The 22,595-nt window shown below is 35.3% G+C and overlaps 1 protein-coding gene across 1 annotated transcript in view; it reads left to right on the forward strand.

Moving 5' to 3' along the window:
* Positions 1–800: 800 nt before the first annotated feature.
* The window catches only part of LOC150096059 (uncharacterized), a 91,854-nt gene continuing 70,059 nt past the window's right edge, over positions 801–22,595 (forward strand). The window contains exon 1 of the mRNA XM_090409139.1: positions 801–989. The gene's annotated coding sequence lies outside the window, so the exon portion shown is untranslated. The remainder of the gene's footprint in view (positions 990–22,595) is intronic.

Consider the following 22,595-nt stretch of genomic DNA (forward strand, 5'->3'; position numbering starts at 1 on the left):
TGTATAAAAAGACAATAATAGAAATAATTAGAAAACAACAACTGAGATGGTTTGGACACACTGTACGCACGGACGCACAGACTTCCTAACGTCCTAATCAATACTTTTCCAACTGAAAAAAGAAGACCTGGAAGACCAAGAATTACCTGGCTGAAATTAATAAAGAACATCTCGGGATGCAGAACATATAAGGAACTTTTTCGAACAGCAAGGAATAGAGAAGACTGGAAGATCCTGCTCAAGAGAAGACTCAACCCGTCTTAGACGGAAGAGAAGAAGAGTATGTCCGATAACACCTTCGAAGTTGTGTTATCTTAATTATAATAAATCTAATGCCTTTTTGAAAAATAAATTGAATTAACCTGCATAACATTTATGCATGACTAATTAGTTACATGACGACATGAGTGCACCCGTACTCACGATATACCATTAGAAAAAGGTAGGTATAGCTTAATGGATGTTATTGTTGGGAAGCAGAAGAAGAAAATATTAACTGATCTCATTACTTCTCATCGAAAAAAAAAATCAATGCTAATAATTATAATTGACGATGATGCTGTTGTCGTGATCACAGTGCAATGCTCGATTGCCCACTTAAAAATATGCACATAGCGAAATCAGTTCATAACTAACGAAAAACATTTTAACATTATGGAACTGTACTAGCAATTATAGTGAATTTAAAATTTTAATTAACCTTCTTTTCCATTTGGTCTCTAAGCTGAAACGGTTGCACCGCCCTCTAGTTAAAACTCAATAATCGGAAAAATGCTGGGCTAGTGTTGTTTGGTTCTGATGTAAGTTGCCTTGTATTCATCCGTTCCATTGTAATGGTCGTTGTTTTAATTTCAGTGCATACACACGCTCACGTAGTGCATTTTATTGTAGAACTAGAGCCGATATGTAAAATGTGCAAAATAGCAATGAGAACGTTCTTCTAAGAATACTTAAATATTTTGGAGTAATACCTTTCCACCTTTTCCATAGTAAGTGCAACCTGTTCTTCACTTAGTGAGAGTATATGCTGTCTGCTGTTAAATGTCATTGGCCCATTCCCATCATTGTTTGTAGGGGAGGAGTGAAATAGACAATGAGCTGAACATAAATATATATGCAATGTATATACACATGTAGATATATATGTTTAGCTGACTTATTATTATTATTTTTTTCACTTTTCCTTTTTTCATGCGAACCGCAGTATTGAAATTCGTAAAATGCTTATCATATTCGGTTGTGTACGAACAACAACACAAAATATGTTGCGTTCAACAAGTAATTGCGAGACTTAATTTTCTCTTTTATGGCATTAAATTATTACTATTAATTTGTGTTTCATTTTTTAAATGATGATGGGAAGTGAAGTTTACGAACTAAATTATAACGTTATTAATTACACGTGTATTTGTGTTTTCACTCTTATTAATTCAACAATTTGTAAATAGGAGTGTTTTTTTTAATAAGGCGTTTGTTGTCAACTGTATATTCATTGGAAAAACAAATCCCATATATAATAATTTATGTGCATATATACTACTTAATTATTTTTCAATGCTAAATAACTGCACAACTATTAGTAACCCATAGTTTGAAGGAATAGCAGCTTGCACCATTATCGCATCGTAAATACTTTGGCAGAAATCCCAGGATGAGTCTTAGGACTCCATGGAGATGTCCGTGCAATAATAATAATAAATGGTGAAACTTTGACAACACACGCACACGTACGTTATAGAGTTGAATCACACTACTATACAGTATTATTGTCTGTTAATGGTGCGAGTTCTCTGGCTGATTTACCTGTTTTCCTATTCGATGAGCCCTGCTATCTCTGTATTAGACCTGCTAACTCACCTTCGCATGAAAAACGCCGATATAAAGCCGGTAGCTCGTTATGATGAGAATCAAGAAGGGTGTATGTCCCATGTGGAGACCATTATTAAATTAGTTATGACGACCTAGTTAACTAAAATAATTAATAAATTATTCTATTAAACTTTATTTTATCCTGGTTTCCCAAAAATTTTTAAATTTTAAGCAACTAAACTAAAATTTATTTTCTAAACTTATTTTAGGAAATAAATAATAAGTTCATTAATTTCATACGAAATTTCCTGTTGAAACAGTACTGTTGCTATTGATGTATACAATCAATAGTGCACACACACACACAAACATATATATATACACACACATATATACACACATGCACACATTGATTTTATAGCCAGATTAAAATTTTCCTGTGGCTTATAGGAATATAATCTTCAACCTAAAAGACTTCACACTATAAAATGGTAGCCGCCCCCTCTGGGTGCGCCACTGTACCCCAAAGGGGGTGTTCAGGTTAGCATGACAGCACTATAGATTAAGTTTACATTATTAATCTCCTATAAACTGTTTGCCTCCAAATCAGTCTATTACTTGAGAGAACTCCAATATTGTCATATCTAACATTTCGTGCTTCTAAGTCACTTCTGACCGAATCAATCCACCTAGACCTTAATCTTTGTCTGGGTCTCTTTCCTGCCATCTTGACATCAAATACCTATTTTGCTAACCTTTCCTCACCCATTCTATTTAAGTGGCCATACCACCTTAGATTAGCTCTGCTGACATGTTCTTGAATGCTAATAATGTCAAGTTCCTTTCTAATATCTTTATTTTTAATATCATTCTGCCATTGATGCCATCGGTTCACTCCCCTAATTTTTCTCAGAACCCTCATATCTATGGTCTCTAGTCTTCGATCAATTGCTTTATTTCTAACCCAACTCTCAGATCCATAATTTAAAACTGGTTTAAACACTGTTTTATATACTGCTAGTTTGGTGTTTTGGCTAATTTCTCTCTTATAAATTTATTCAGCTGGTTACCCACCATACCAACTTTGCTTATTCTGTTGTCTATTTTTAGATTTAACCTGCCATCTTCACTAAAAACTGTGCCTACATAGCTGCAATCAACCTGAAATATTTTACTTGTTATATAGGATTGCCATTCAGAATGCAGCTGAAGTTTTCTATATTCTTGCCTATTTTCATAGTTTTGGTCTTTTTATTGGTGATTTTCATGCCTAATTTGTTACAGCTGTTATTCAATTTAGTTAGTGAATCCTGGAGACTTGCACTAGATGTGTTTAGGAGTACATTATCTTCATAAAGCAAAGAGCTAAATTGGACATCTCCAATCTAACATCAGGCTTGATGTCACTTTCTTTCATAATGTGATCCATATAGATGAATAGGAATGGAGGTAATGTGCATCCTTGTCTTATCCCTGATTTTACATCAAACCATCCTCCGGATTTTCCTTCAATTCTAACTGCTGACTGACAACTTAAATATAGACTATGTATTGCTCTGTATAATGTTCCATTCACCCCATATAATTGTAGTGTTTTGAAAAGTTTTTCCTTGGGTACCTTGTCATATGCTTTTTTTCCAGATCTACATGACACCTCCAAGTATTCCAAAGACTCATTGAGTTAGGGCATCTACTCTACAACTCTGTCTCCACCACCACTCCATTCATGAACTACGACAAATGGCTACTACCATCGTCACCTACACCAACAGCATCTACTGCCCACCACACCACTAGTTGGTAAATTGCGTGTGTTCTCAAGGCCGATTTGTCTGTATGCGGGATGAAAGATACTTGACATATTCCCACAATTTCTCAACTATTTGTCTTAAAGTGAAAATCTGCTCTTGACAACCTCTACTTGGTCCAAACCCAGCTTGTTCTTCTCCATGTTTCCCTCCCACAATCCTTCTCAACCTTTGTTAAGTTGCATAAATCTTACCTGGAACACTTAGTAGAGAAATTTCTCTGTAATTCTCACATTCAGTTTTATTCATTTTTTTTTATAGATGATGAAATGCATAATTTATTTAATTATTTATTTAAAACCTATCCAGTTGTAGATTCTGATTCTTGGTGTACAGAACTTACCAGGAATGAGTTGATTGTTGTATGAGTTATTCCTTTTATAATTTAATTCTTGTTTTGGTGTTGGTTCTGGAGATGGAATGAGTTATTCATTCTGAAATAGCTGTGGTTTCAGTTTTATAAAAAAATTTAGTTTTCTTTTTTATTATGATTATCACAAGGCTTAACAAATATGCTTGCCCATGTGAGTGTATTTAGTCAGTTGGAAAGTAGCTGCAGATTGAACAAAACACAATATTTTTTATTTAATTAAAAATAACTTTTTAAATAAGATTATTTTTTAACTTTAAGAAAATACAGAAGAATATGCATAATATAGGGAACCATTCTAGTCATGGTTTCACAAATATTCTCATCCTCTCATGAATAGATTTTTACTAGCTGGCTGGTTGCTGAAGAATATACAATAGAATATTTTGTTAAAATTACAGACCAATCACCATCTCAGGAGTGGTGGTAAAAATATTGAAAAAGTTGGTTAAAGACAGATTTCAGGAATGGGTAGATGATTATTAATTGTGTGAGATTAGCCGGCCTGGTTGGCCGAGTGGTTAGTGTATCTGCTCTCCTGCCAAAAGGCTACGGGTTCGAATCCCACCTTGGGCATGGATGTTTGTGATTGTCTGTGAAAATACTATAGTAGTGGGCAGTAGATGGTGTTGGTGTAGGTGGATTGAGTGGTGGAGGTGAAGAGTTGTAGAGTAGGTGCACTCCCTTGATGAGTCCTTGGACTCTTTGGAGGTGTCACGTAATAATAATAATAAATGATAGTGTACTGAGGGGAGTGGGCAAGATGGTTTTGTGAAAGGTTGAGCTTGCCATAGTAATTATTAACTTTTTATAATAGAGTGACAACTGAATTGGACGATACACAGTGATACTGCTGGATTTTGCTAAGGCATTTGGCAGGTTGTCCTATGGAATACTCTTATGCAGATCAGAACAAATGGGAATGACTATTAAACTGGTGATGCGGATACAAGAATGGCTCATGGATAAATACCAAAAAATAGTTTATGGAGGAGCCGTGTCCAGAATGAAGCAAGTGACCAGTGGTGTGCCACAAGGTTCTGTGTTTGCACAGAACCTTGTGGCACATATTGTTTAATTTGTACGTAAATGATATAGGAAATTATTAGAGGGTAGATATTCAGTTGTTTGCTAATGTAGAGTTTGCAGGATGATTTAAATAAGCTGGCAGTATGGGCAAAAGAATAATGGATATCAGTTTAATGTGGAAAAGTGTAAAGTTGTGCATTTTGGGATTAAATGATTACAAGCTGTAATCATTTAATCCCAAATCATTTCCTGGGATACAGTTCCACATTGATGGAACTGTATCCCAGGAAATTGATGAGGACTTGGGGATGTTGGTGGATAGGGAGTTGAAGTTCAGAGGGCATATTGCTAAGTTGTCTAGGGTATCTCATACAATTACTTGGTTATTGAAGAACACAGTAACATGCAAAGATAAAGAAGTTATTATTCCTCTTTATAAGTCATTGATGCATCCACATCTGGATTGCTGTGCTCAGGGCTGGTCGTCTGGATTTCTTGGAGATAAGAAAGCGGTGGAAAAGATTCAGAGGCGAGTGAACAAGTTAGTGAGTGCTCTGAGGAATGCCTCCTACATTGATAGATTGAGAATTTGTGTGTTGCAGAAGTTGGTTGATAGGCAGAGAAGAGTGGATATGATAGAAACATTTAGGTTACTAAAAAGGTTTTATCGGATTGATGCATGGGATATATTTTAGCAGTTGGGAACAAGAGGTCATCCCTGGAAATTAAGTAAGAGTGTGGTTAACAAGGATATGAGGACTAGATTTTTTGGTTAGAGAGTGGTGAATGAGTGGAATGCATTGCCTAATGCAGTTGTGAGTGCTTCATCTGTCAGTGAGTTCAAGGAGTGGTATAACAGATATTGTGTGGATAGTTTGGGTCTTCCACGGTGAGTCACTGGACTCTATGAAGATGCCAGTATAATAATAATAATAACAGCAGCAGTAATAATAATAAAAATTAACTTCTCAACCATGATACAGGCACTATTGATTATTTTGTGGAACTCCTATTGACTTATTGGGACATGTCATTAAAATACTGAGTGATCTTGGTCGAGTAAATGTTTTGCATGACAAGTAGTGTTTAGAATAATTGGTCAACCCCTGATTCTCATAACAGAAATTAATGTAACATATTATATTTTCTAAAAAAATCAATGTTGTTTTTACCGTTCATCCTGCTCTCCTTATTTATTGACTTTCCCTTCTTTGAATGGTTCTCACACAATTAAAATGTTTTCTAAACAATGATAAGCAACATTAATAACTCTTATTGACTATCATTAAAAAATGATGGGGGAGGGGTCATTTTTTTTGTGCCGAGTACGATTTTGCATAATTTGTTGAGTCCTGATTATCAATATAGATAATACCGAAATCATAAGTATCATTTAAAGATGGAAGTTTAGTAATAAAATTTGACAACACTGATTGCAGCAACAGTTTGATGGTGATAGGCAAATTAAGTTGCAATATTGTAGTGTGACATGGTATCCAACAGTTACATCAACTCATAAAATGACTCTGAGTATCCAGGAAAGAGTTTTAATTGTTAATCTTTAGGTCAGTTCTGAATTTTTTTAGTGAACAGGAGTTTTATTAGACTTAACAGGAGTCTAATAAAAATTCACCAGCAGAGGGAACAGTACATTGCTATTGAAAAATACCAAGTGAGATTTAACCAATTTTGTCACAATGTAAACATTATTGGAAGAAAGAAATTAGTCTCCACAAATAATGCACATCTGTTTATGTACTTGCAAGTGCCACATGACCTCTCTAGACAACTATGAGGTTACCAGTTCAATTCTCATTTTAAATTGTCATATTTGGTTACACTTGATACTGAAGTAAAAGGTATTATTTACACTTAACTTCGAAAGAATTTAAATTTTTTACCCAAATAAATTGAAGCTTTCAAATATATGTAAACACATTGTATAACAAAAGTAATGAGAATTATGACATTATGTAAATAGTGACACTGTGTCTGTTTAATGCATACAAATGAGTGTTGCTGTCAGCAGTATATGCAAATGAGCCATGGCATAAAAGCAGAAGTTTTTGAGTTTGAGTGAGAATAAGACATTTCATGATGGCAAACTTTTTGGATATAGCTGCCTGATGTGATAAGACTAGAGGTAGGCCAAAGTCAGGCAAAGATATTCAGATAGTTGCATGTGAGTTGTTATTATTATTATTATTATTATTATTAACATTTGACCTTCATGGAGTCAGAGACTCATCGTAGGAGGTACACACTGTTGCACACAATGCTTATCCAACTGTGCCTTACTGATTCAGTGTGCCTACATTCACAACACACGCACTCAGGCAATGCATTCCACTCACCAACCATTCTCCATGCAAAGAACATGCTCCGCATTCCTCTGCTCACATCCTCCTTATACAGTTTCCAGGGATGGCCTTTTGTTCTACCTCTCCCATTATGAAAAATCTCTTCCCTGTTAACCTGATAACAACCCCTGACTAGCTTATATGTCTCAATCATATCCCCCCCCCCCCCTTCCTTACTTCCTTTCTCCTATTCACGAGGCTTTGTAACTTACATTCTCTCAATCTGTCCTCGTTCTCCACTGACCACTTTTGCAAATTTTCCATGAACCTTTTCCAACATATCCTCATCACCACCATAAAAACCTGGCAACCAAATCTGTGCACAACAATCCATATGAGCCCTGATCAAGGCCTTATTCAATGTAACATAGTTCATACAGTGAAGGAAGGCCATGGGCTACAATCACGGTGGCTGGCTGATCTCTCCAATTATCTGATTACCGAAACAGGAGTTCTACCCTGAATCAGCTGTGATCTGACGTCTGTGTACAGGAACATTGGTATTTGCTTCCTCTGTGCACAGAAGGCTTCACAAAGGTTGTTTGTATGCTAGGTGACCAGTAGTTTGTGTGTTCCTATCCCCACATTATAGTAGAGAACATTTGAAATGGGTCAGGCTCCACATCAGCTGGATCTACAGCTAATCGGGGGTGGTTTGGTATTGTTTACAGATGAATCCTGATTTGCTGTACAAAATAGCAGTCATGCTCTGATCTGGACAGAATCAGTAGATTGTATTAACCTGTACTATATGTTCTCTACTATATGTGCTTCCTAATGGAACTATGAATGCTGCATCTTATAGAGACGAGGTCCTGGACCCCTATGTTCATCCGTTTGTGGGTACAATAGGGGAGACATATATCTTACAAGACAATAATGCTCATCTTCATTTAGCGAAACTTGTGGACTGATATCTTCAAGAAGAGACTATTGTACATCTGGATTGGCCAGCCAGGTCTCCTGACTGTAATCCTATTCAGCATGTCTGGGATGCTCTAGGTCAGTGTTTCTCAAACTTCAGATATCCACGTACCCCTTTATCAAAATAATAAATAAATAAAGTATATTTCACTGTAAATATCTATTTTATTTGAATTTATATGTTCATGTAAAAAAAATATGATTTATTTTTAATAGAACAAAATTTGGAATAGATTCCTCTTCATTTCCTGTCTATGAAAATCCACATTTCAAGTAATTCATATCATACTTACGAAGATTTTTCATCTTCTTCCTAGTTGGTTTTCTAGAGATGTCAGATGACACACCCTTATCAATTTCATTTGATTCAAATACAATATCAACATTTTCTTGTTGCTTACAGCTACTTGTATTTGCATATTGCTCTCTTTTTTGCTTTTTATAAATCCAGTAGGAGAATTGAGACATAATATATAATTTATTGAGAAATATATACGTTTAAAATAATTATTTTTTTCTTAATAATGATTCCATGCGTTAATGATGCATAGCCGAAAATTGGCATGTACCCCTCTTAAAAACCTTTTGCGTACCCCCCCCCCCCCCCGGGGGGGGTATGCTTACCACACGTTGAGAAACACTGCTCTAGGTCATGGATGACGAACCTATGGCACATGCCAGAGGTGGGACGTCTGAGAATTTTGCTGGCACGTCAACGATTTACAGGTGATATCCTTTTATACGCTTATCAATTATTCAGCCTTTTTTTTTAGTTGTTACAATATGTACAAGTTAAATTTTGTTTTACATGAGAGAGCAGCTATGAAGACGTGCATATGATTGGTGCAGTATTAACAAAAGATCACACGACCCAAAGACAACCGACTATTGTTGTGTTGAAATACTAATTCTCTTCAACCGAATTCTATAACATCTGAAACTCTCATAACAACATTCACCATATATTTCTTAGTTTTAACACATTAACGAAGGGGTGTTGTTTGTCGTTCCGACGTAACTTCTCATTACCAACTCGCAACTCGCACAAAGTTTCAACCCTTGGTTGAATTTTATTGCTGCTTATTTGAACTGGCAGATGAACTCACACACACATTATATGGCATGTTTCAATTCGTGGTAGAATTTTATTTAAAGTTAGTCTTTGTGATCTGTCATAATGACATCGAGAATTTCAAATGCAATAAAACAAACACTTATTTCATGTAATTGAAAAATTGGACAGTAGTTTTTAGTTAGATATTGTGTTTCTGATGAAGCATATGGTTTTGTTTGAGTCTACACAGCATAGTTTCTGTGAGAGAAGACATGTGATTCATTAGTTAGCGCCATTTTTTTTTCAGCTGTCTGTAATTGCACTGTTTCTCACACTTGGATAAAGGATTAAACTAAATTTATTATAGTCTAACCAAGTGAAAAATAAACTTTCAACATCTTTCTCTAAATCCAGAGTAATTTAATAAAAAAGGTGGCACACCTTTTGGCAACTCCTATAGGTAAAGATCACCTCGCTATTGCTTCTGCCTGGTATCTCCACCTCTGGGCCTGGCTCCCACTGAAGTCACCTCAATAAAGGTCGAAACTAGTCTGGGTAGTGGCCAATCCCTTAATGCATAACATTATACATATCCGCAAGCAGATGTGTTTTGCATTATGGGAGATACGGGGATAGGAGTGTTATTAGCTTGGTCCACCTTTGCTACGAGTTGCTCGGTGTTGTACTACCTTACCGGGGTAAGGTAGTACAACACCATATTCAATCCTGAAGATATTTTCAGGTGCAAACTTTGTTTGCTCTCACTGGGATAAAGGATTAAACTAAATTTATTATAATTGCAATGTTTGTTGAGAAATATATTACACAGACTGTAAAAGCCTCTGTACCTTATTCAGGGATACAATAAAACTACTTGTTTTTCTTGCACCTGCAGTATAATGGCTGCAAGTTATCGCCTCGACTTGAACATGTTCAAACATTAAATTAGATATTTAGTTTAATCCTTTATCCAAGTGTAAGCTAGCAAAGTTTGCACCTGAAGTATCTTCAGGACTGGGGCAACTCGTGGCAATGGTAGACTGACTTCACATCACTTGCCTTAGTATCCTATAATGCAAAGCACATCTCCTTGCAGACATGTATAATGCTATTCATAATGGAAAGGGTCACTACCCAGACCGGTTTCGACCTTTCATGAGGTCTCTTCAGTGGGAACCAGACCCAGAGGTGATACCAAAGTTGAAGTAAAGGAGAAGTCATATTTTCCTATACCAGTTGCCAAAAGGTGTCACACTTCCAACATCTTTCTCTGATCCAGAGTAATTTAATAATAAGGTGTGAAAATATGACTTCTGCATTACTTCAACCTTGGTATCACCTCTGGCTCCCATGAAGAGACCTCAATAAAGGGTCATTTCTTCAGATCGGTTAATAGAAGGGTCATTTCTATTAACACAGAAATGACCCTTCCCATACTGCATAGTATTATACATGTCCACAAGGAGATGTGCTTTGCATTATGGGATACTAAGGCATGTGATGTGAAGTCAGTTCACTTTTGCCACGAGCTGCCCCAGACCTGAAGATACTTCAGGCGCAAACTTTGTTTGCTTACACTTGGATAAAGGATTAAACTAAATATATAATTTATAGTCTAACCAAGTGAAAAAGTTCCAATGTTCAAGCATTTTTCGTGTGCGAGATATATGCAAAACATTTTAATGTCTTTTTTCATAAAGTAAAATCAGCAGTGCGAGTTATACTCAAGGACAAATTATATTCAAGTAAATATAGTAAGCGTTTCGCCGACAAGTTGACATCCTTCTGCTGCTTCCCCTGCTCAGCTGACTTCTGTGGTGAGTTACAATGCATAAATATTTTTCTCATTACCGTTTTTTTTTCCTTCAAACCAACATCATTAAAATCAATTTAATAATACAATAATGAATTTTACACTGAATAATATAAATTTATATATCAAAAATATTATAAATAAAATAAAATATTATTTATAAAATTATAAATAATTATAAAATATTATAAATAAATATATATATATATTATAAATAAATATATATATATTATAAATTTATAAATAAATTAAGTTAGATTAATTTTCTATTAATTTTTCTCCTATTAAAAACTGCCTGGCATGTCAGCAACTTGATTGGTAAATTTTTGGCATATGCTGCCATGTCAGCGATTTGTAAATTTTTGGCACTTGCACATAAAAAGGTTCACCACCACTGCTCTAGGTGGACTTGTTGCCACTCTCAATTTCCCCCTCCTCAAAACCTTGAGTGACCTAAGAGAACTTTGCAATTGCAATGATTGTTTTTATCAACCAAGCTGCTGGATACCATTGTAAACAGTATGAAACATCTTTATAAGACTGCTGTAGTAAATTACCGACCGATTAGCATATCAGGAATCATTGTCAAGGTCTTAGAGAAAATAGTCAAGAGGAAAATACAAGATTGGATAGAAGAAAATGGGATACTGTATCGGGGACAGCATGGTTTTGTGAAGGGTAGGTCATGCCTCAGTAACTTGCTCACGTATTATAACACAGTGACGGCTGAACTGGATAAGGGTAATGGGTTTACGGTGATTCTACTGGACCTTGCCAAGGCCTTTGATAGGATTCCACATGGAATTCTAATCAGTAAATTGCAGCATATGGGAATGGACATAGGGTTGGTGAGATGGATAGGAGGGTGGTTGACGGAGAGATATCAGAGAGTGGTTTACTCGGGAGTAGAGTCCACAAGACGGCCTGTGACTAGTGGTGTGCCACAAGGATCTGTTCTTGGACCACTGCTGTTTAATTTGTTCATAAATGATATAGGAAATGATCTGAGAGGAACAGTTCATTTGTTTGCGGATGATGCGAAGTTGGGTAGGGCAATAGTGAATGCAGATGACGTCAAAATTTTGCAGGATGATTTGGATAGATTGGAGGTCTGAGCTAAGGAGAATGGATGTCAGTTTAATGTGGCAAAATGTAAGGTTATGCATTTTGGGGTGAAAAGATTGGCGGCAGTTTACTGCATTGGTGGAACCGTGCTCCAGGAAATTGATGAGGCACGAGATTTAGGAGTGTTGGTAGATAAGGAATTGAAATTTAGGGGACACATTGCAAAAGTGACCAAAACAGCTCATCAAATCACTTGGTTGCTGAAGAATACGATGACAAGCAGAGACAAGCAGGTTATTGTTCCTCTGTATCGAGCCTTGATAAGACCCCATCTAGACTACTGTGCTCAGATTTGGTCACCTAGGTTTCTTCTTGATGGGGAGGAGGTGGAGAGGATCCAGAGGCGAGTGACCAAGATGATAGCAGGTCTGTGGAATGAACCGTATGAGAACAGGTTGAGGATTTGTGGGTTGCAAAAATTGGTTGATAGGCGGAGGAGGGGAGATATGATTGAGACATTCAAATTACTGAAGGGTTTCTATAAAATTAATTCAGAAGATATTTTTGAGTACAGGGCTGGTTGTGGGAGGACTAGGGGACATCCATGGAAACTGGGCAAAAGTGTGGTTAGTAAAGGTGTTAGAGCTGGGTTCTTTACTTTTAGAGTAGTGAATGAGTGGAATGCGCTCCCTGAGTCTGTGGTGGATGCTGTGACAGTGAATGAGTTTAAGGCGAGGTATGATAGATACTGTATGAATGTCAAATAGTTGTGATGAATATGATTTGGGGCCTCCCTCGATGAGTCCAATGACTCCCTGGAGTTGCCCGTAATAATAGTAATAAGTATTGTATTGCTCTGAAGGGGAGGGGGGGACACATTCTTTTTTGACTGTTGAAAGTTTTTTACCTTGGGTTTATTATATGCTAAAGTTACCAAGAAATTATATACTTAGTTATTATTATATTTATGGCTATTTTGCCTGCTTCTGTTTAGGAGTGCCCTTGTTTAAATGTCATTGGCTTTTTACTCACGGATTCTTAGGGCATTGTAGATGTATATTTACCAATAAATATATGTAGCATAAAGGAAGAGAAATTTACACATACCTTTTTTTTGGGTGTTGTGGCTTTTCTTCTTTCTACGATGTTCAAACTACTGTGTGTGTGTGTGGTGGTGGTGGTGGGGGGGGAATTAGGCAATGTGGGAGAATTAAATAGAAAGGGAAAAAAACTGGATTTTTTTAATAATATATATATATATCATCATCATCATCATCATGCATATCAAGGATTTAAGCCTAGCGTGGCCTGTTCTGGCCTTAAAAGGCATCGTTTAAGAGCACGTCTCCTGGTTTTCTTTTTCCTAATGGCTTGTACTTTAAGGCTTGTTTTGGTAATCTTTCTGTTTTCATTCTTTGAACGTGTTCCATCCATTTATGTTTATATTTTTTAATTTTTTCTATTACTGGTTCTTGGTATAATATATATACATTTATATTATTAGGGATGGGCAGAGCATTTTTTATATTTATATAGGGTGGGAAAGGGTGAAGGGGTTGAAAACAGCAACTGATTTTTAGAGGGGGGGGAAGCGGGTTGACGGGGTGTGGTCCATTTCGACTATGCTTGGTCGTCGTCTGAACACATGGAGAAAGTGGATGCTATGTTGTGTAGGATAGTTGCGATTTTTGAAGATTTTGAAGAAACTAACACAGATCTTCAAAAATCGGAACTATCCTACACAACTAATAAATTATGCAAACAGGACGGCCAAAAACTGCCAAAACAACCCAAGTACCAAAACAAACTTCCCAACACAAAAAAAAAATTATCAAACTACCAGACACCCAAAACACATACAAAGCCTATAAATACATCTTCAAACATACTGACTACAAACTGGTATTCGGCACAAACCAAAAATTGGCAAATCTCCTAAACCCCTAAATCTCACACACAAAAAGAAATATTTGAACACCACAACGTAGTCTATAAATTTCCCTGCCAAAAAGACAGTGATATCACCTACATGGGTTCCGCCATCAGGTCGTTATGGGCAAGACTACGAGAACACTTCCACGATTGTAACATCCCTATTCTAGAACATTTAAACACTAAAAAATGCAACATCAAAAGAAAAATTGAATACAAAGCACAGGAAAAATGGAAATAGCTGTTCACACCCTTGAACAAAAAACATCCTCTGCAGATCGACAAGGCCATCATAGTAGACAGAAAAGACAATGAAACAATGCTTAGAATATCAGAAACAATAGCCATAAAATGTGATGCAAACTCTATCAACGTCCACAGGCCCTACATAATCTCCGAGGTTTGGAAGCTTCACAACATAAAATTGAAGTCACAACCCCGACTAATAGGCGGTAACACAAACACTTCAAAAGCAGAAGCACCTACCCGACCTGACATAGCATCCACTTCCTCCATGTGTTCAGACAATGACCAAGCATAGTTGAAATGGACCACACCCCGTCAACCCGCTTTCCCCCCCTCTAAAAATCAGTTGCTGTTTTCAACCCCTTCACCCTTTCCCACCCTATATAAATATAAAAAATGCTCTGCCCATCCCAAATGATATAATATATATGTGTATATATATATTATTAAAAAAAAACAGATTTTTTCTCCATTTCTATTTTAATTCTCCCCACATTGCCTACCACCCCCCCCCCCCCCCACACACACACAGTAATTTGGACATCGCAGAAAGAAGAAAAGCCACAACACCCAAAAAAAGGCATGTGTAAATTTCTCTTCCTTTATGCTACATATATTTATTGATAAATATACATCTACAATGCCCTATAGAATCCCTGAGTAAAAAGCCAATGACATTTAAACAGGGGCACTCCTAAACAGAAGCAGGCAAAATAGCCATAAATATAATAGGTTGTTAAGAGGAGTAACATGGGAGTTTTCCCAGAAATAATAACCATTATATACTTGGTTTTAATCCTTTTACCCAAGGAAGCAAAAACTGTTTTGCGTATGAAATATATTCACATCTGAGCTACTTGTATATAGAGGCTAATGACTTCACATCACTTGCCTTAGTATGTATCCCATAATGCAAAGCACACCCCCCTTCGGATGTGTTAAAAATGCTGTGCATAATGGGAAGGGCCACTATCCACACCAGTTTTGACCTTTATTGATATCTCATCAGTGGGACAGACCAGGGAGAGATACCAAGGTTGAAGTAATGCGGAAGTTATATGTATCCAGAAGGGGTCGACCTTATTAATAAAAATATCTGGATGAGAGAAAAATGTTGAAAGTTTTTTGACATGGCTTTATTATACGTCAAAGTTACCAAGACATTATATACTTGGTTTTAATCCTTCACTCATGAAGAGAGTTGTATACCTAAGAAAGCAAAACAATGTTTTGCGCATGAAATATATTCATGTCTGAGCTACTTGTGTATAGAGGCTAATGACTTTACATCACTTGCTTTAGTATGTATCCCATAATGCAAAGCATCCCCCTTTCAGACAAAAATGCTATGCATAATGGGAAGGGCCAAACCAGTTTCGGCCTTTATTCTCATCAGTGGGAGCCAGAACCGGTCTAGGTAGTGACCCTTCCCATTATGCATAGCATTTTCACACGTCCGAAAGGGCGGGGTGCTTTGCATTATGGGATACATACTAGGGCAATTGATGTGAAGTCATTAGCCTCTATATACAAGTAGCTCAGACATGAATATATTTCATGTGCAAAACATTGTTCTGCTTCCTTGGGTAAAGGATTAAAACCAAGTATATAATTTCTTGGTAACTTTAATGTTGAATCTTTTTTTTTGACCATTATTTGCATGTACCCAAATGTTACTGAAACTATTTACAATTTTTTCAGATGTTTATTTCACATCGCATATCATACTGCTTTTCACCGAATTGCATAGAACTTCATCATACAGATTTTGATGTATCATGATTTATCTTGATTTTTCTCTTTTTTCCTTAATATATGGAAACCAATGTATATAAGGCAAACAACACTGACTGGCAAACAAGCTCAAAAAACCTAGTGCTTTGATGAAGTGGGAGGTGGGCCTCTTCTTCAATAAGAGTATTTTCAATCATAATATGTTAATATTTCTTTTCCATCACAATATCTTAAACACAAAATTTTTAAGATGTTCTCAGAAGAAAAAAAGTTGAAGGGGTCAAGATCTAAAAATTATCGTTAGCCAACTACAGTTGTTCAGCTTCTTTCATGTTGTCATTTTGCTGCCTACATGTCATGTGAATGTTAGTCATTTCCTGAGATGTATTCCATTTCATGATTGTAGGATCCTGCTAAACCACACCTGTTTTGCAATACATGTGTGTATTACATTTTTCACACAGAAACTGTGTAACAAAAGCTCATATACATTTTTCTTATTTTCAGTATAAGGAGTTCATCTTGAAAAATTGTCAATAGTTTTGTTACATTCTGTTATACTGTTAGATCTTGAATGAAGTTAGACCTGCTAAACCACACCTGTTTTGCAATACATGTGTGTATTACATTTTTCACACAGAAACTGTGTAAGGTAGAACAAAAGCTCATATACATTTTTCTTGTTTTCAGTATAAGGAGTTCATCTTGAAAAATTGTCAATAGTTTTGTTACATTCTGTTATACTGTTAGATCTTGAATGAAGAGTTTTCTTCTTTTTTTTATTATTATTTAGAAATACTTCATTCAGGATTTAACAAGTTTAACAAATCAACCAGATATACTTTTACATAAGTAAAGATGCAGATTGTTCATGGATTTATAAATGAATACCTTTAATGTAGAATTACTCTATAGAAAATAAAAATAATCTGTTTTGTAAAGTTTAACAATGAAAGAAATATTCTATGAAAAATGTTTATTACGATGTAAGAATAAGAGTTCAAAGTTCACTGGTGAAACTTTTGGATAAATGTTTGGCCTGCGGCAATCGAGTATGTATTGGGAGTGGCATTAGCAAGGTCATCTCTACCTATAGGAGTTGCCAAATGGTGTGCCAGCTTTTTATTAAATTACTCTGGATTTAGAGAAAGATGTTGAAAGTTTATTTTTCACTTGGTTAGACTATGATAAATTTAGTTTAATCCTTTATCCAAGTGTGAGCAAACAGAGTTTGCGCCTGAAAGTGTCTTCAGGACTGGGGTAAGGTAGTACAATACCAGGCAACTCGTTGCAAAGGTGGAGCAAGAAAACATCACTCCTATCTCAGTATCTCTCATAATGCAAAACACATCTTGCGGATATGTATAATGTTATGCATTAAGGGAAGAGCCACTACCCAGACTAGTTTCGACCTTTATTGAGGTCTCTTCAGTGGGAGCCAGGCCCAAGTGGAAATACCAGGCAGAAGTATTAGCAAGGTCATCTCTACCTATAAGAGTTGCCAAATGGTGTGCCACCTTTTTATTAAATTACTCTGGATTTAGAGAAAGATGTTGAAAGTTTATTTTTCACTTGATGACCTTGCTAATGCTTCTGCCTGGTATCTCCACTGAAGAGACCTCAATAAAGGTCGAAACTAGTCAGGGTGGTGGCCCTTCCCTTAATGCATAACATTATACATATCTACAAGGAGATGTGTTTTGCATTATGGGAGATACTAAGATAAGAGTGATGTTAGCTTGCTCCACCTTTGCAACGAGTTGCCTGGTGTTGTACTACCTTACCGCAGTCCTGAAGACACTTTCAGGCGCAAACTTTGTTTGCTCACACTTGGATAAAGGATTAAACTAAATTTATTATGATCTCAAGCATAAAAACCTTTATGTTATAAGATACTTTATGCTTGAGATTACAAAAAAAAATTCACGATCTCTTTGGTTTTCTGACAAATAGTATCATATTTAAAATAGTTGATTTCAAGATTATGCTTGTGGTCTGTGTTTGGTTTTCCTACCAACTAGTATCATGCTCTGCTAACATTTCCAGCCATTTAAGTTGTCTACACATTTGAAAATCACCAGGATAATTATGATATCTCACGTAAATTATTTCCTTTCTCTCATAATATGAATAATATACTTCATAATATGAATATTATTCATATATTCATATTTCCTTTAAATATGAATATGAATAATGTTTCCTTATAAGTGTTTCCTTTAAATTAAACTCGTTTTATAGTATGACGGTATGTGTTGATGAGACTGCCACAGTTGTGAATGATTTTGTGTGCAGGCATGTTATAGTCATCTTATTGGTGACATAATAATTTTTTGTTGACATCAATAATAAAATGTGTTGAGAAGATATTATTCTTTATTATATTATAATAATTTATAATATTATTTATTATTTTATTGGTGGAATATGGTATATCCATTCAAACAGTTACTAACCCATGCTCCTAGAATCTAATAGATGATACAGATGAAGTTGCTCTCATACTATCAGTGAGAATTTGCACTGAGAATGGGTAGTTACTGATTGTTCTGATATTAATGGATATTATGAGGGAGGAGTTAAATTGTAGACAGACAAAGATGAATTCCCATAGAAATGGCTAGAATTGTAGACTGCTCAAAGCACAACCACATTAATTAATGATTACTTTATTGCTGATTTAATCTGCTCCTTGATGCTGATATTCATTTTCTTCTCTGTGCCAGAAAGCAGATTAAACCTTCAAGAACATGATCATTAATCAATCTGATTGCACTTTGAACAGAAACTATATTTTTAAGGTGGGTTTGGTTATCTCTCCCTCCTGCTCCTCAAACACAATAACAGTATTCCATCACTGAATAGACTTTGGATTTATAGAGAGTAAGCAATTCACAGGAGTAGCAGCATTTGAAACAGGAGGTAAGCCAGCTTTTAAAATTCAGAGGCAGTATATACTCAGAGAAGATTTATTCATGAGAGGAATATCTTGACTGGGGACTTGAATGCTTTCTAGAAGTAAGATTATCCATAATGAATTATTTCACTGAGAAATAACAGGATTGAATTTTGGAGGGAATGTATGAATTATGTTTCCTTCATTGGTTATGAATTTGGGCATGGATGTTTGTGGTTATCTGCAGCAGAGGAGGTGAATTTCATCACCTGGTGTGAGACCACTGCCCTGCTTATTGGAGGCCTGAAGTGGCTTGAAAACATTCCATGTTTGGTTGCTAGAGACTAAATGTGGAATGCTTTCGAGCAGGGCTTTTGAATTTGTAAAAAAAAAAAGAATATAAAAACTCCTTCCTCCACCCATGATGCTAATGTATTATAGGTTTATAACTTTTTTTTTGGATGGAAGGCACATAAAAGCTTTTTAAAAAATCAACATTTAAGGAATTAGTTGTTATTGTTGTGATCTGTTTCTGCCACAACTTCTGCAGTAATTTCTATAGTACTCTGCATTCAGGTATTGTTATCGGGGAATTGTAAATGGTATTTCATTTGCAATCATGAAGAAATGATTGAAAACAAGCATTGAATATTTGGTATAGTCTGAAGAGATTTTCCTTAGTTATTGATTCTGGAGTTGAAGAATTATGATTATTATTACATGACACCTCCAAGGAGTCCAAAGACTCATTGAGGGAGGGCACCTACTCTACAACTCTCCATCTCCACAACTTAATCCAACAACTACAGCGAACTGCCACTACTGATCACCTACACCAGTGCCATCTACTGCCCACCGCCATCACTAGTAATTTTTGTCTATAAATTGCATGTGTTCTCAAGATTATGACCAACAGAAGTCAGTTTTGTTTTTTGACAAATGCAAGCATTCTGAACGGAGGAGGTGTGGAAGTAAGAATGGGTAAAAGTTGCAGCCAATAGCAAATCCATTCCCAAACCAACCAAGGATTTGGTGTTAAGAAGAAAGCTAGTTCTGAGAAGGACAGTTCCTATGAAATAATTATTGAATCTACTCATATTAGTAAAATTAATTTCTGCAAACTGTTTAGAGATAGTTTTAGGTCCAAAGAAAGAAAAGCAGGAAGTACACAGATCATTGTAGAAGATCTGTTCCATAGAAAGTAGTTTTTTCAGTGAAATTTGCATACAATTGTTATCGCAACAAGGCTCAACATAGTTAAAAGTAATATTTGATTGCTTTAATCCTCTGTCCTGTCAGGTGTCTTCTCCCTCTATGAGATTGCTATTTGTTTTACTAATGAATATTAATAAAGGTATTAATTATATCATTGAGTTCTCCTGTATAAAGGACTACAGTACATCTCACTCGTGGGCACTTTTCCAAGAAACTATATAACTAATAATCGCTATTTGTTTTACTAATGAATCTTAATAAAGGTATTAATTATATCATTGAGTTCTCCTGTATAAAGAATTACAGTACATCTCACTCATGGGACTTTTCCAAGAAACTATATAACAAGCATGACATAAGAGGGAGATTGTTCTGCAAACAAGGTGGCTGAATAAATGTAATCTCCAACACCTAATTGTTGTTGTCCTTTGAGACAGTGCTGTGATGGCCATATATATATATTTAAATTGTATCACAACACTTATCCAGTTATTACTGTCCCAAAATCTGAGTGGGGGCCAACATGCTGCAAACACCTCTTTCTTCGATGCTGTTGTTTGTGTCATACAAATGGTGAATTGTATAAATTTGTTATATAACATTGGTATGTTATTCATCTATTAAATATAACAATATCACTTGTTACTCATCCATTAAATATAAAAACATCCATTTTAAGTTATTTTTTAAAGTCTTATACAGGCCTTACTACAAGTTACTGTGGTGGTTCCAGTAAATGATTTTATTATAGTTTTGGTTATTTGTGTGGTATTTCTAAAGATTTCTAAAATATGATGATTTTATTTAGTGTTTATTTGCAGCTTCTATCGAAGAATATCACATTGTTAGAAAAGTTTTACCACCTCATCTAACAATATTTCAAGGTAATGTACATTGTTAATTTAGCAGTGAACTTTAATATTGGCAATGATTATCATCAATTCTTCATGAAATGCTACAGCATCCGATACTCGAAGGATAACGGCTATTTTCAGTTTGAGAAAAATATGTTTGGAAAGATATTATAACCATTCATCAGAAATATCCAGCAGCAAAAATAAAATAATTAAAAATATATATATATAATTGATATAAACGAAAAAAAAATCTTTAGCCCAACCATGGTACAAAATGTACTATAGGTTTATAATAACCTTCCATGTGTGGGAACCATAGCAACAACAACAAAAAAAGTAGAATAGAAAACTATGGCTGGTGAACAAGTTTATGAACTGTCTTCTTTGATTACAGATGCTTTGTAGATTTTAGTTAATGTTTGTTGCTTTTTATAAATATAAATATGAATATCATATTCCAAAATAAGAAATCTTTGGTTTATTGTGTATATAACAAGAACTGGAGCTGTTCTTAGTCACAGTAATGTTAGGTAACAATATGTAGTCAGAAATATGAAGGCGGTTTTTCTGTTTTTTCTCTCTTTATTATTTTAATTTTTTGTTTTAGATGTGATCCTAGAGAATACAGAAAAAAATACAAGAAAAATATATATTATGTGCAAAAGTAGCTAAACAAAAATCATGGGAAGAATGTAGAAGATACTGTAGATATAAAGGTAGCAAAATGTTCTAGAGGCTATTTTAAAAAAATCAGAAATGGAGGAAAGAATACTATAAAAGGAATTGGTTATGATAAAGATGATATAAAAACTGAAGATAAGAATATTCTGAATATCTGAAGTAATTACTTTGTATAATTATTCCATGAGACCCGCAGCAGAACAGTGATGAAAAATATCCATGAGTTCATTTCTGAGTATATTTTATTGTTGAAGGCATTAAAAATTATTAGAACTATTACAAAATGTGAAAATACAGCTGCAGTGGTCAATATTTAACTAGAATCTCTTTAAATGTTATTGTCATCAGATTCCTGACATGTAACATGTACCCTCGTGGGGATATTAAGATAGTGCTACATGAAAAAGTTACATCATTACTAATTTCCTATTTTCCTCCAGATTAATCTCTGAAGGTATAAAATTTTTCAGTTGTTGCACTGCATAATTTAGGCAGTAAAATTCCAGATGATTAGAATAGAGCCGGTTCTCATAGTATCCACCAGAATTGTAGAAAGATTTCCCTTCTGAGCATTCTAGTAAGATTTATGCAAATATAATTGAGAGGAGGCTGAGAAAAACTGAAGAGAAACTTAGGAAGAATAAGCAGAGTTCAGCCCAAATAGGGATTTTTAAAAATAGATTTATTGTAAAACAAATTAGTTAAGAAATCATTAGAATGTAGTTATGATTTGTATTTTGAGTTTTTAGATCTTAAAATGCTGTGATAAGCCTTTGAGCCTAATATGAAGATGGGAGATCTG

This window comes from Typopeltis vanoorti, chromosome 19 (genome assembly GCF_054136105.1).
Source record: "Typopeltis vanoorti isolate ZY-2024b chromosome 19, IOZ_Tvanoo_1.0, whole genome shotgun sequence".
Taxonomy (NCBI): domain Eukaryota; kingdom Metazoa; phylum Arthropoda; class Arachnida; order Uropygi; family Thelyphonidae; genus Typopeltis; species Typopeltis vanoorti.